This window comes from Balaenoptera musculus, chromosome 3 (genome assembly GCF_009873245.2).
Source record: "Balaenoptera musculus isolate JJ_BM4_2016_0621 chromosome 3, mBalMus1.pri.v3, whole genome shotgun sequence".
In the NCBI taxonomy this organism is placed as follows: domain Eukaryota; kingdom Metazoa; phylum Chordata; class Mammalia; order Artiodactyla; family Balaenopteridae; genus Balaenoptera; species Balaenoptera musculus.
In genome coordinates this window covers 12,343,149-12,359,245 of record NC_045787.1, presented here as the reverse complement: position 1 = coordinate 12,359,245, position 16,097 = coordinate 12,343,149, and the positions used below count along the sequence as shown (strand labels likewise).

At 41.5% G+C, this 16,097-nt stretch overlaps 1 long non-coding RNA gene across 4 annotated transcripts in view; it reads left to right on the top strand.

The window, feature by feature from the left end:
- LOC118893590 overlaps nucleotides 1–16,097 on the top strand; it is a 50,637-nt gene that overhangs the window by 9,988 nt on the left and 24,552 nt on the right. For all 4 annotated transcript variants that reach the window (XR_005019501.1, XR_005019503.1, XR_005019502.1 and 1 more), the window contains exons 3-5: nucleotides 2,896–4,365; nucleotides 4,858–5,103; nucleotides 6,249–6,456. This is a non-coding gene — a long non-coding RNA (uncharacterized LOC118893590). The remainder of the gene's footprint in view (nucleotides 1–2,895; nucleotides 4,366–4,857; nucleotides 5,104–6,248; nucleotides 6,457–16,097) is intronic.

The following is a 16,097-nucleotide window of genomic DNA, read 5'->3' as shown; positions in this document are numbered from 1 at the left end:
TGCTCCAGAATTTTAGAGGATAGTTGACTAGGTCTTCTCCAGAAGATAAGGCGGCATAATTTCATTATCATTGCATTATTTTCCAAAGACCCTGGCAGCTAGAATTCACCTTAAAATAATGATCTTCAAAGTGGGGTACCTCTATCTCTTGAGGTACACCAGGGCCACTTCATACAGCTGTGCAGCATAGGCCCTGGGGTGAAAGATACCTTTCACAGCTGTACGAGGGCATGGATAGGACTATTTTCCTTTCTGACCACTTCGCTTATGTTCACCATATTCTTACTTTACAAAAACAAAAGACTGCTCTCTTATCCATCCCAAATCTTACTACAGTGTGTCTCTCAAGGGCTGTGTTGTCCAATACAATAGTCACTAGTCACATGTGGATATTGAGCACCTGAAGTGTAGCTGGTATGAATTAAGATTTGCTGCTTGTATAAAATACTACAAGGAATAGTACCAAAAAAAAAAAATGTAAAACTACCTCATTTTTAACTTTTTATATTGACTGAATGTTGAAATGATTATATTTTGGAAATATTGCATTACATATAACATTAATTTCACCTGCTTCTTTTTGCTTTTCAAACAAATTTTAAATTACATATATGGCTCACATTGTATTTCTAATGGATGGCACTTCTGCTTTCAGAGAAGTCTCCAAAATAAGGCATCAAAAATTTGCATTCAGGCTTTGTGTCTTTCCTTTTCTTCTCTTTAAGAGTGGGTATTTTGGTATTCAGTGGAGCAGTTGGGCCAATATGTTCATTCAGATATAATGTAGAGTGTGGTTATAAGAGTGATGATAATTTTACTCAAAGAAAGCATTGCTCCTGAGGGAGAGTGTTGAGAGAACCAAGCAGAGTATAGGTAAGAAACATTGGTAGCATCTTAGGTCATCCAGGTGACATGCAAGGCTCTCTGCCTTACTTAGCACTCTTCCTTAGAATTAGTGTTTATAAGTGAGATGATTGTCCTATAGTAGTCCCAGATTGACTGTAAAGACTGGATAATCAATCCTTTTGTAATTCAGGGGGTTTCTAATTCTTTGCTTTCAACAAATTTGATGGAGAACCTAAAGTTGATGATTTAAAATAACATTTAATGAGAGATTACTGTGAGATACTTTTGGCATGCAATTCAGAAGCTGAAATAATTGAATGACTTTACTATAATAAAACTATTTTCATCTATTTATGAGAACAGTGTCTCTGAGTGCTTATATCTGTAAAACCCCAAAATAGGAATTGAATCTAGATTAAATTGTATCTCTTTCTAACAATAAATAACATTCATCAATAGATTTTGAGAGATGTATCCAATAAAATTTTACTAATTATGTGTAATTATTATCAAAATGTATAATATATTGTTTCAAACTTTAACTACTGATAATTATGATAATAAAACTTTCAGGTAATTTTAATTTTTAATTTTAATTTTAAAAGACTTTCAAACATAAAAATACACTGCATTACATAAAATTCTGGGAATGGAGAATGGAGTGAAAATAATATTTCATTGAGAAAAAGGAATGATGTGAAAGGCAGTCTTTTTTATGAATGATAGTGAATTTCTAATAAATATGTTATTTTGATGGTACTGGAAACATAAGAGTCATGTGATGATTTTATTTTAAAATGTCAATATTTATAGTATAATGGAAATTACATTCTTTAAAACTACATTTCTAATGGAAAATTTTAGATGTCAACTTTCAAAAGTGGAAACAGTTTCACAGTTTTTCAAAACTCTTCTAGGGACAAAGTGAGCAAAAAGATTCAGATGACTGCCTCAGATGGCAGCTAGTCAAAACCATCTCATCTGACAGATGTAGCAGCTGAGGACCACAGGTTCTGTTCTTGAACCAGAACCCAAAGCCACATTTAGTCACTGGCCCCGCAACTCCATCCCATCTCCTACGCAAAGAGGGCACACGGGGTTCTGAGAGAAAGTCCATGTTTATTAATGACAAGGTACCTCTAAGTAAGAGGTCATCTCTTAAATGTATTTGAGTTTAGAGCTGTCTGACATCTGTGGTAGCCTGTCACCACCAGTCTCATCAGGATTCTTTCTAAGGCAATCATTTAGAAATATGAGGTGTCCATACATCTATCTCAGCAAGTTGGGTTGTGATTTATCTAACAACTGACTTCCCTAACAAAGCTGGAAGCAGCTTAGGGGGAGTAGATATTCATTGTTTTAGTTGGCTTGGGCTGGGCTGCCGTAACAAAATACCATACACTGGGTGGTTTAAACAACAGAAATTAATTTTCTCCCAGTTCTGGAGCTGAAAGTGAGATAGGGTGCCAGCATGGTCGGGTTCTGTTGAGAGTTCTGTTCCTGGCTTGCAGACAGCTGCCTTCTTGCTGCGTGTGCCTGCCGAGAGAAAGCAAGATCTGGATCTGTTCCCTCTTCCTATCCTTAAGGACGTAATCCTATTGGATCAGGACCCTACCCTTATAACCTCATTTAACTTTACTTCCACAAAGCCCCTACCTCCAAATACGTCACATTAGGGGCTAGGGCTTCAACATACGAATTTTAGTTGGACACAAACATTCAGTTCCCAACAGTCATAAATCTTTATATACCTTGTTCCTAACCCAACGGATGGTACTAGTGAGCATTAATAAATTTCTGCTGAATAAATTCATATTAATTCCTTATATCAGTGTCATAGTGGCAATGTAGTACAGCAAAGAGAAAACTAGCTCTATGACCTTGGGCAAGTCATATAACATCTCTGAGCCTCAGCTTCTTCAGATGTAAAGTCTAGATAGCAACTCTTATAAATATGTTATGAGGCTTAGAAGGGAGGTGTGTCAAGGGTATGGAATCGTATGTGTGAAATAATAGCTCTATATAATACTTCTGCTTAACATTTTATAGTTTGTGAAGCACTGCTGTATACATCATTCTACTGAATGAAGACCTGAATGCCTCAGACACTTCTAGCACCAAGCTTCATGATCTTTAAGGTCTTGGATGAACTGGTATAGTGAAAAGAAAATAAGGTAACCTTGGACTTCACTAGGTCATAATTTCTGTGTTATGCAATGAAGTAATTCACTGCATTGGTCTAGCTCTCGGGGTGATCAAGAGGGCAGGTTAATAAATCTTCCCGGCAGGGAGAGGAAAATATTAGGTGTTTTAATGTCTATTCTTCTGCAAAATTAATCAGTTACTTGCTATTTCCTTAAATAAATTATTTTTCAGAATACTTATAGCCAAAGTTTTGTAAGTCCAATCACGGACACTAGATGGCACCATAAGAACCTCACCTGCACCAATTCCTGACAGTCCAACAGCTCTTTCTCACAATTTACAGCCTGAAGATTTTTAACATAGAGTCTGGGGTGAAGAAAACTTAGAGAAAAGTTCTTTCATTTCTATGTAGAGACTATAAGTTTTCTCTCTAAGAGGTTGATCTCCTACTGTGAATAGTACGCAGAGGATCAAGACTCTCATGGGAAACTACAGACAGCGTGGATCAAGTCAGGAGACGTGGTCTGCGTCCCAGTGCCGATGCTTCGCAGCTGGTTTTCGCGGAGAAAGTCTATTTCCTGCCCCGTATGCATCTCATAGGATTGCTGGGAGGACCATACAGAGTCATGGATGAGAACTGCCACGTGCTACAGTTAAAAACCAAGGTTCTTTCTACCTCTGCAGCCCCTCTTCCCGGGAGGCTCCTGCCTTGCACCAGCTCCGGGCCTCTGCTACCCGGGCCCCTGCCTGCTCTGTTTTCAACCACAAGCTCACTCCTCAAGCATCTGTAAAGGACTCTGACATCAGATCTGTTTTTCAACTTTCACTCAAGCAGCTGGAACTCATGCTTCTTCGTGTCCTCCACACCAGTGGTGTTCAGCTTCTCTTCAGTAGTCCTGTGGCTACTCGTCATCACCTGGAAGTGAACCCCGTAAAACCGTCAGCTTCACCTCCCATTGTTCCACAAGTCATCCCTCCTTTCCCCTCCCCACCTGCTCATCCCTTTCACTGTGATTCCAGCTCCTCCGCGTCTTCCTTCTCTCCCTGTTCATCAGCCCCCGCTTCTCTGCGCATAGAGCCCCTCTTTCTCTTCTCACCTAGGCTCTTTACTCTCCCACCAGCACCTACGCCTCCCTCACCCCAGTCCTCCGAGGCCTCCAGCCCTCAGGCCGCCACGGGACCAGTGCAGCCCTTGGTTTGAGGCAGGGCAGAGCGCCAAGTGGAAGAGCACAGGCGTAGAATTGTTTTATTGCTCTGACAGTAAACAGCTGCGTAAGTAACTCTGCCCACATTACTGACCCCTCTGAGCATCGGCGGTGGGTATTTTCGGAGGATGAAGACATCTACCCACAGGAGAATTAAGGGAGTTAGTAGGTAAGAAGAGATGTTCTAAAACATATTTTTATGCCTTTATCTTTTGCCTCTTCCACATATGTGACCTCCCGCTGCGATCCAGAGGTCCTTCTCTGGAGGGCAAGTGGATGAATAGGTAGGCTAGAATTATTAGAGTAAAACACAAACGAGAGGCAGGGTGTAGTTTACTTCTAAAACAGGTAACTGAGATATAAAACTAAAGGCCTGAAGAAAGTAGGGCCTAGAGATTATGCCAAAGTATACTTTGGAAACAAAACAGGGGAGAACCAGGTATACCTGCCTTCCGTTCCCCACCACAACCAGAAAGCATCATGGGGACCACGGAGGAGGAGCCTCACAGGAAACGGGCAGGGAGGGCGGAGGAGCTGGGTTGTCCCTGTATGGTCAGCCCCCCACGATGGCGGCTCCCTTGCCCGCTGTGCGTCCCCTGCCTGACCAGTCCCTGCCTCCCCTCCCCTACCCCTACTCACCTGACTGACCTTCCCTCCTCAGGGCATGGCTGCATGCTCGCCCCGGCCCAGCTGGGGATCGCTCATCAGATCAGAACGTCCGCACCTTGCTGGCTCATCAGAGGGGCGGTGAGGGGCAGGCTCCCATGCTGGTTTCCCTGGTAACCGATGAGCCACGCTGACGTCAATTCCCCCTGTAACTGGTAAGCTCCCTCTCCCCGTGGGAGTGAAGACGGCCGCTGTCTGCCCCACAGGGTGGGGAGTCACGCCCGGACCTCGCTTCCCACAGGTAAGATCCTCCTATCCATGAACACCATTGATGTCTCCGTCACTGATTCTGGGGTCCTTCTACGGTCTTCAAGCTGGGCAAACACTGGGCTTACAGGCCTGCGGGGTGCAGCCCAACAGTCCCTTTTCAAGAGTCCTACACTCACCTAATCATGAAACCTAGGTGGGTGCCTTAACCCCGATAAGCAGGGATGTGGAAAGAAAATCCACAGCATATATATAGTCATTTAGCCCTCAACACAACTCCACAAAACCACTGTTACCCACATAAAACAACACCACAAGACTACTATTGGCCCCATTTTACTGAATAGGAAAGTGACAGGATTTTGACTCAGGCCAGCTGACTTCAAAGGCCGTGCTCTTAACCATCACCCTACACAGCCTTTCAGTAAACATCAGTTCCCTACACCCACCCCAACCCCACCTCTACTCAATGCCAGGGTTAGGAAGCTGAGTTAGGAAAGGTAGGCTGCCGTGTGTTTCATGCTGTTACCGTTTAAGGTCTAAACTCAGCTGGGCCTTCGGTTCTGCTTCATCTCCTGTTGTTTGTGCTTCGTTGGCTCCCTTCACCAGGCCCTGCAATGGGCCTAAACCCTCCACCTTCCCTGCCCCGCTCACCTCCAGCAGTAAACTCACCTGTGATTCATAGACAAAATCAGTGCCGTTAGGGGTGGACTCTTGCAGCTTCCCTCCTTCCCTCAACTAACTTATCTTCAAGGGAAGCCTCTCCTCCTATCCAACCAGTTTTCGAAGGAGAGGTTCCTCTCTCTCTCCTCCTCTTTCAGACCGCTCCCTCCTTTGCTCTTGCACCTCCTCCAGGAGTTCTCTCAGGTGTCTCTTTTTCCAGTATGTTCAACCTTCCCCCTCTCTGCTGGGTCCTTTCAGCATATAAACAAGGTAAGGTCTTTCCTCTCCTTCATGTCATTTCCATCCATAATTGTCCTAGATGTCAGAAATTTCCAAGCACCAGTCCCTGAACTCTTCCTAAGTAGTGATGAAATCTCACTAATTCATGATAAAAAGTTGAGCAAATAAGGATAATATAGGGAGTTTCTCATTAAACTAAAGTAATTCAATTTAAATGATTTTCTTTTGTTCTGAAATTATGACTTTTTTTTAAATGTTCTGTTATTCTTTGTATAGGAGGCCCTCTGCATCTGTGGGTTCCATATCCTCGGATACAGAAGACCGACTGTACCACACCATTTAATACAAGGGACTTGAGCACCCGTAGAGTTTGATATCCTTTGGGGGTCCTGGAACAGATCCCCCAAGGATCCCCAGGGATGACTGTATGCCACCTATCAGAAGTGTGAAGACTTCACTTGAGCAACGAACAACCCTCTTTGCTGTAAGACGTTGAGATTTGGGGCTTCTTTTTTACTGTGCATAACCTAGCCAAGAAGTCCTCAAACTCTTTGGTCTCTGAACATCTCTACACTCTTTACACTCTTAAAAACTATTAAGGACCTTAAAACTATTAATTGACTGTGTTTCTTTACTTTCTGTCTTCTCAATGCTCTGGCAGCTGGGACCTTGCTAGTGCAGGAGAGACTGCTCCTTTGAGGACTAGCTAATTCCTAGAGATGACAAACTCCCCCCTTGTGAATATACCTTTCATGTGCAAGCTAACCAATCCAAAACCATACCCCTCCGCCCCCATTACCACCCCCTTTACCCAGCTCTCGCAGGGCTCTTATACTTTGGGCCAATACAGCGATATGTTGTTTTACTGCACTTCACAGATAACTGCATTTTTTACAGATTGAAGGCTTGTGAAAAACCTGCATTGAGCAAGTCTATTGGTGCCATTTTTCCAGCAGCATTAGTTTTTAATTAAGATATGTACATTTTTTTCTTAGACATAATGCTATTGCACACTTAATAGACTACAGCATAGTGTAAACATAATGTTTATATGTACTGGAAACCAAAAAATTCGTGTGACTTGCCTTATTGCCCCATTTGCTTTATTGCAATAGTCTGGAACCAAACCAGCAGTATCTCCGAGGTATGCCTGTATTCACCTGTCCTGGTCACCTCAGGGCCAGATCCAGGAAACCCTAGGACAGCCCCTACACCTAAGAGCCTGCTGAAATTATTCAAACTAGCCAACCCTAAACCTGCTTACCCTGCCTTGCCTGTTCCTTTCTGCGAAAACCACAATAAGGCTCTCACCCATGCTTTCCCCTCACTCCTTCAACCTTCTGACTGACTAGTGCTTCCCGGGTGGCCCCGTGCGGCCCTGTGTGACATGGCAGGCCTCCTACTCTTGGGAACAGACTTCCCTTTAGTGACAGTCATCTCCTGGTCTATTGACCTAACCATACCTAAGTAATAATAAAGCCAACATTTTAAAACAGGACCTCAGCGGGCTTTTGTTTATGTGGGTTCTATATATTGATATTTACTGTTTTAGATATTAAAACTGAGAAATTTCAAAAATATGTAAATGAATCCATTATACATTACCATAGTAATATCTTAATGAAAAATATATTTTCTAGAACAAAAAAATAGCTGTGAGAAGAGTAGCACTGTTTCAGTTTTTACAAATCTCTTTAATGTCTGGCTAAGCAGAATAAAGCTGGATTTTGGGGTCTGCTTCTGCATTCAAAGAGCTGCAGTATCACATTCTGGAAAACTCCACAATACACTCATAAGAGATTGAGAATGAAAAAGGCAAATAACATTTTAGCATTTAATCATTGATTTTGAAACTGACCTCATAGACCCACGGAAAATGTCCCCAGACCACACTTCGAGAATGCTAACCTACACAATATTGACTAATACAAACAAGTTTTTAGAATTTAATTTTTTTTCCAGTTGTATTGAGATATAAATGACATAGAGTACTGTATAAGTTTAGGTGTCCAGCATAGTGATTTGACTTACATACATCATGAAATGATTATCATGGTAAGTTTAATGAGTATCCATCATCTCATATAAACACAAAATTAAAGAAATAGGGAAAAAAACATTTTTTCCTTATGATGAGAACTCTTAGGATTACTCTCTTAACAACTTTCATATGTATAGTACAGCAGTGTTAATTATCTTTATCACGTTGTACATTACATCTCTAGTACTTATTTATCTTATGACTGGAAGTTTTGTAACTTTTGACTGCCTTCACCCAATACCCCACCCACACCCGTGCCTCTAGTAACCACAAATCTGATCTCTTTTTCCATGAGTCTGTTTGTTTGCTTTTGAAGTATAATTGACCTACAACACTATGTTAATTCCTGATATATAACATAGTGAATCAATATTTCTATACATTTCAAATTGATCACCACGATAAGTCTAGTTACCATCTGTCACCATACAAAGATATTACATAATTGTTTACTATTTTCCCCACACTGTACATTTCATACCCATGACTCATTTATTTTGTAACTAGAAATGTGTACCTCAGTCCCCCTCACCTATGTCTTATCTCCCCCTCAACTCCTCCCCTTGGCAACGACATGTTTGTTCTCTGTATCTATGACTCTGTTATGTTTGTTCATTTGTTTTGTTTTTTAGATTCCACATGTAAGTGATATCATTTGTCTTTCTCTGACTTATTTCACTTAGCATAATACCCTCTAGACCATCCATGTTATCACAAATGGCAAGGTTTCATTCTTTTTATGGCTGAGTAATATTCCACTGTGTGTGTGTGTGTGTGTGTGTGTGTGTGTGTGTGTGTGTGTGTATGTGTGTATCCATTCATCTGTTGATGGGCACTTAGGTTGCTTCCATATCTTAGCTATTGTAAATGATGCTGCTATGAACATAGGGTTGCATATATCTTTTCTAATTACTGTTTTTATTTTCTTTGGATAAATATCCAGAAGTGGAATTACTGGATCATATGGTAGTTCTATTTTTAATATTTTGAGCAATTTCCATAATGTTTTCCATAGTGGCTACACCAATTTACATTCCTACTAACAGTGCACAAGGGTTCTTTTTTCCAATCCTTGCCAATACTTGTTACTTGTTGTCTTTCTAATAATAGTCATTCTGACAGATATAAAGGGGATATTTCATTGTGATTTTGGTTTGCATTTCCCTGATGATTAGTGATGTTGAGCATCTTTTCATGTGTCTGTTGGCCATCTGCATATTTTCTTTGGAAAAATGTCTATTCAGATCCTCTGTCCATTTTTTAATTGGGTTGTTTTTTTGATGTTGAGTTGTATGAATTCTTCGTATATTTTGGATATCAACCCCTTATCAGCTACAGTAAGTCCCCTGCTTACAAACAAGTTCCTTTCTGAGAGTGCATTCATAAGCCCAATTTTTTCGTAAGTCCAGCAAAATTAGCCTAGGTACCCAACTAACACAATCAGCTATATAGTACTGTACTATAATAGGTTTATAGTACCTTTCACACAAATAATACATAAAAAACAAACACAAAAAATAAAGAAAACATTTTTAATCTTACAGTATGTTTCCTTGAAAAGTACAGTAGTACAGTACAACAGCTGGCATCGAGGGAACAGGCAAGAAGAGTTACTGACTGGAGGAGGGGGAGGAGGTGGGAGAGGGTAGAGCTGAAGGATCGTCAGCAGTAGAAGACTGAGGGCAAGCTGCAGTTTCACTCATGCCTGATGATGATGGAACGCACATTCACACCTTTGAAAGTTCAAAACTTGAAGGCTTGTATGTAGGGGACTTACTGTATGTCATTTGCAAGTATCTTCTCCCATTTAGTAGGCGGCCTTTTCATTTAGTTGATAGTTTCCTTATGTGAAAAGTTTTTAATTTGATGTAGTCCCATTTGTTTATTTTTGCTTTTGTTTCCCTTGCCTGTGGAGACATATTCAAAAAAAATATTACTAAGACCAATGTCAAAGAGTATACTTCTTACTTTTTCTTTTAGAAGTTTTATGGTTACAGGTCTTACATTTATATCTTTAATGCATTTGAGTTTATTTTTGTGCATGGTGTGAGTTGTCCAGTTTGCTTCTTTTGCATGTAACTGACCAATTTTCCCAACACCATTTATTGAAGAAACTGTCTTTTCCCCATTGTATATTCTTTCCTCCTTTGTTTTAGATTAATTGCCCGTATAACTGTGGGTTCATTTCTGGGCTGTCTTTTCTTTTCTACTAATTTATATGTCTGTTTTTGTGCCAGTACCATGCTGTTTGGATTACTGGAGCTTTGTAGTATAGTTTAAAACCAGAGATTGTGATCTCTCCAGCTTTGTTCTTCTTTCTCAATATTGTTTTGGCTATTTGGAGTCTTTTGTGTTTCCAGAAAATTTTTTAAATTATTTGTTCTAGTTCTGTGAAAAATGCCATTAGTATTTTGATAGGGATTGCATTGAATCTGTAGATTGCCTTGGGTAGTATGGTCATTTTTAACAATATTAATTCTCCCAATCCATGAGCATGATATATCTTTCCATCAGTTTGTGTCATCTTCAGTTTCTTCAGTGACAAGTTGGTTGTTTAGTAGCGTATTATTTAGCCTCCACATGTTTATGTCTTTTGCAGTCTTTTTTCTTGAAGTTGATTTCTAGTCTCACAGTGTTGTGGTCAGAATAGTTGCTTGATAGGATGTCAATCTTTTTAAACTTACTGAGACTTGTTTTGTGGCCTACAATATGACCTATCCTGGAGAACATTACATGGACACTTGAAAAGAATGTGTATTCTGCTGCTTTTGGATGGAATGTTCTATGTATACTTGTTAAGTTCACTTTGTCTAATGTGCTGTTTTAGGTCAGTGTTTCCTTATTGATTTTTTATCTAGATGATCTGTCCATTGATGTAAGCAGGGTTTTAAATTCCCCCATTATTACTGTGTTATTGTCAATTTCTCTTTTTATGTCTGTTAATATTTGGTTTATGTATTTAGGTGCTCATATTTGGTTTATGTATTTAGGTACTCTTATGTTTGGTGCATATATATTTAAAATTATCATATTTTCTTCTTAGATTGATCCCTTTATCATTCTGTAATGCCCTTCTTTGTCTCTTGTTATGATCTATCTTGTCTGAAATAAGTATTGCTACACCCTGGCTTCCTTTTTGTTTCCATTTGCATGAAATAGCTTTTTTCATTCCCTCACTTTCAGTTCGTGTGTGTCTTTAGATCTCTTGTAGAGAGCATATATTTGCGTCTTGTTTTGTATCTATTCAGCCACTCTTTTTTTTTTTTAATTTAATTAATTTATTTATTTATTTATGGCTGTGTTGGGTCTTTGTTTCTGTGCGAGGGCTTTCTCTAGTTACGGCAAGTGGGGGCCACTCTTCATCGCGGTGTGCGGGCCTCTCACTTTCGCGGCCTCTCTTGTTGCAGAGCACAGGCTCCAGACACGCAGGCTCAGTAATTGTGGCTCATGGGCCTAGTTGCTCCACGGCATGTGGGATCTTCCCAGACCAGGGCTCGAACCTGTGTCCCCTGCATTGGCAGGCAGATTCTCAACCACTGCGCCACCAGGGAAGCCCCACTCTGTCTTTTGATTGGAGCATTTAGTCCATTTACATGTAAAGTGATTATTGATAGGTATGTACTTATTGCAATTTTGTTAATTGTACGGGGGTTATTTTTGTAGTTCTTTTTTGTTCCTTTCTTCTTCTTTTGCTCTCTTTCCTTGTGATTTGATGACTATCTTTAGAGTTATGTTTGGATTTCTTTCCCTTTTTTTGGTGTGTGTATTATTATAGATTTTTGATTTGTGGTTACCATGAGGTTTATATATAGCAATCTATATATTTACCTGATTGTTTTAAGTTGCCAATCTCTCAAGTTCAAACACATTTTTAAAACCTGGGATTTTTACTCCCAGTCCTCATGTTTACTGTTTTTGACATCATGTTTTACATCCTTTTGTTTTGTGTATTCCTTAACTACTTATTGTGGATATAGATGATTTTACTACTTTTGTCTTTTAACGTTCCTACTAGCTTTATAAGTAATTGATTTACTACCACTACTGTACATTTGTCATTACCAATGAGATTTTTCCTTTCATAATTTTCATGTTTCTAGTTGTGGCCTTTTCTTTCCTGCTTAGAGAAGTCCCTGTAACATTTCTTGTAAGGCTGTTTCAAGGTGATGAACTCTTTTAGCTTTTGCTTGTTTGTAAAACTTTTGATCTCTCTTTCAAATCTGAATGATAGCCTTGAGGGGTAGAGTATTCTTGGTCATAGGTTTTTGTTTCATCACTTTAAATATATCATATCACTCCCTTCTGGCCTGCAGAGTTTCTGCTGAAAAGTCAGTTGATAGTCTTAGGGGAGTTCCCTTGTATGTAATTTGTTGTTTTTTCTCTTGCTATTTTTAATATTCTGTCTTTAATTTCTGCCGTTTTAATTACAATGTATCTTAGTATGGTCCTCTTTCAGTTGATCCTGTTTGGGACTCTGTGATTTCTGGACCCGAACGTCTGTTTCCTTTCCCAGGTTAGGGAAGTTTTCATCTGTTATGTCTTCAAATATGTTATCTGCCCCTTTCTCTCTCTTCTCCTTCTGGGACCCCTATAATATGAATGTTAGTATGCCTGATGTTGTACCAGAGGTCTCTTAAGCTGTCATCATCTCTTTTTATTCATTTTTCTTTTTTTCTGTTCAGTTTGAGTGATTTCAACTACTCTCTCTTTTAGTTTGTTGATCCATTCCTCTGTATCATCTAATCTACTGTTCATTCTTTCTAGTGTAGTTTTTATTTCACTTATTGTATTCTTAAGCTCCATTTCATCTTTCTTTATTTTTCCTTTTTGTTAAACTTCTCACTGTATTTGTTTATTCTTCTCCCAAGTTCTTCGAGCATCTTTCTTTTTTTTTTTTTTTTTTTTTCGCCTATGCCATGCAGCATGTGGGATCTTAGTTCCCTGACTAGGGATTGAACATGCGCACTTTGCAGTGGAAGTGTGGAGTTTTAACCACTGGAGCACCAGGGAAGTCCCTCGAACATCTTTATGATCAGTACTTTTGAACTTTTTATTGTGTTGATTACCTAGCTCCATTTCTCTTAGTTCTTCTTCTGGGGTTTTATCTTATTCCTTTGTTTGGAACATTTTCTCTGTTGCCTCATTTTGCCTAATTCTCTGTTTTTATTTCTATAGGTTGGTTACTTTTCCCAATCTTGATGAGTGGCCATTTGTAGGAGATGTCCTATGCATTTCAGCAGTGCACTCCCCTCTGGTCACCAGAGCTATATGCTCTCGGAGTGCTCCCTATGTAGGCTCTGTGGGCCCATTACTCTGAACTCTTTCTCGGGTAGATTGCCTATCTCCACTTCACTTGGTTCTTCTTCTGAGGTTTTATCTTATTCCTTTGTCTGAAACATAGTCCTCTGTCACCTCATTTTTTCTGAGTTGCTATTTGTATTTTATATATGTGGTAGATTAGTCACGTTTCTCAACCTTGGAGAAGTGGCCTTTTATAGGAGATGTCCTATGCATCCCAGCAGTGCACTCCCATCTCATTACCCAAGCTATATGCTTGGTGGTTCCCCCTAAGAGGGCTGCATGGGTCCTTCTGTTGTGTTAGGCTGACTATGTGGGCAGTCTGGTAGGTTTGGTTGGCCCCTAGTCCAGTTGGTTGCCAGGCCCTGCCTTCTGTGGATGCTGTTGGCTGCTGTTTAGTGGTGCCTGGTTACAAGGCAGCTGGTTGCAGAACCTTAGGTGGCCCCAGGGCTAGTATTGGCTCAGTGGTGGGCAGAGTCAGGGTCCAAAAGACTGGGGTGGTTGCCCACCCACTTGCAGGTGAAGCCAGATCCTGCAGTTAGTGCCAAACTAGTTGCAGGCAGATCTGGTTCCTGGAATCTGGCTGCAGGCCTAGGGATCCCAGAGCTTGTTTCAGATTGTTGGGAGGGGGAAATTTCCTGACACAGTTGTGTATGGGGTCCAGGATGTTCCAGAGATTGCACTGACCTGCTAATGGGCAGGGCCGGGGTTCAGCTGGTTCCAGGGTAGGCTCTGGCTTGCTGCTGGTAGGCTCAGTCTGCAGGCTGCGGGATCATAGTTTTCTGCTGCTGGTGTCTGCCCTCTGAGTGAAGCTGGTCTAGAGGCTAGTGCAGGCTTGCTGGTAGGAAGGCCAGTGCCTGCCCACTGGTGGGTGGAGTTGGATCTTGGCCCGCTGGTGGGCAGGGTCATGTCTAAGGGTATTTCTAGAGATGGCTGTGGGCTCAGGAAGTCTTTAGGCAGCCTATCTGCTGATGGTTAGTGCTGTGTCCCCACCCAGTTAGTTATTTGGCCTGAGGTGTCCCAGCACTTGTGCCTATAGGCTGTTGGGTGGGGCCAGGTCTTGGCATTAATGAACCAAGATGGTAGCCACCAACAGCAGTGTTCAGGTGTTTGAGTGTCCCCCAGTATGTCTGCCACCAGTGTCTATGCCCCCAGGGTGAGCCATAGCTGCTCCCTGCCTCTCTAGAAAACTCTCCAAGACCAGCAGGTAGGTCTGGCCCAGGCTTCTATCAAATTACCTAGCCCTGGGTCCCAGTGCATATGGGATTTTGCATGCCCCCTTTAAGAGTGAAGTCTCTATTTCCCCCAGTCCTGTGGGGCTCCTGCAATTAAGCCCCCCTGGCCTTCAAAGCCAAATGCTCTGGGGGCTCCTCTTCCTGGTGCTGAACCTGACACGGGGAGCTTGACATGGGGCTCAGAACTCTCACTTCCATTGAAGAACCTCTGCAATATTATTATTCTCCAGTTTGTGAGTTGCCCACACAGAGGGAATGAGATTTAATTATATCGTGAGTCCACCCCTCCTACCTGTGTCGTTGTGGTTCCTTCTTCTTTTTTTTTTAATTTCTTTGTTTTATTTATTTATTTTTGGCTGCGTTGGGTCTTCGTTGCTGTGCACGGGCTTCCTCTAGTCACAGCAAGCAGGGGCTACTCTTCATTGCAGTGTGCGGGCTTCTCATTGCGGTGGCTTCTCTTGTTGTGGAGCACAGGCTCTAGGTGTGCGGGCTTCAGTAGTTGTGGCTCATGGGCTCTAGAGCGCAGGCTCAGTAGTTGTGGCACACGGGCTTAGTTGCTCCACGGCATCTGGGATCTTCCTGGACCAGGGCTTGGACCTGTGTCCCCTGCACTGGCAGGTGGATTCTTAACCACTGCACCACCAGGGAAGTCCCGTGGTTCCTTCTTTATGTCTTTAATTGTAGAAGATCTTTTCTGGTGGGCTTTTGCACCGATGATTGTTCTGCAGATAGTTGTGATTTTTGTGTGCTTGTGAGAGGAAGTAAGCTCAGGGTTTTTCTATTTTGCCATCTTGGCTGCTCTGTTCTTCCTCATCATAAAAGGCCACCAACCTTATTGGATTAGGGACCCACCCTTATAATCTCATTTAACCTTACTTACCTCCCTAAAGGCCCTGTCTCTAAATACAGTCACATTGGTCATAGGGCTTCAACCTATGAATTTTAGACTGGGGCAGGGGACACAATTCAGCGCATAACAGGAGGTGAAAATTGAAAACAGTGAGTGCAAGGGGAAAAATAACCAAGGCAAAGTGATATAATGTGTTACCAGGCTGGCTACCACTTCATACAAAACTTCAAAAAAAGATAAAGAAAAGGCTGGTCATTGCTTGGCACATTGGACTCTTCCAGAAGGGCTGCAAGAAAGAATTCCATCTCAGACTATTCCATGGTAGGAAGATGCTACCTGCCTGACTTCCCACCCCCCATCCCCGCCTCCTATTTCCTGTAAGTCAAGGTTCACCCCCACGGAAAGCTAACTCACCATATTACATGTGTGGTGTCATCAAGCCTTTCAGTGGCCACTCAGGAGGCTAGATTCCATTCTGCATGATGTAGCATTTCATCCAAACCCAGAAGTTAGGGAGGGAAACAGCATGTGAGACTCCAAGCCTGGACCTTTAACTCAGACTTCAGCCAGTCTGACAAATGCAGCAAAAGTGGTGCTGGAGGGGGCACAGTCTAGGAGTTAAGCCATGTCTTTTGAAGGAAGGAGTCAGTTAAGACAGTCAGAGGTGTCTGATTCAGAACTACTACTGTTCTATCTAAGTA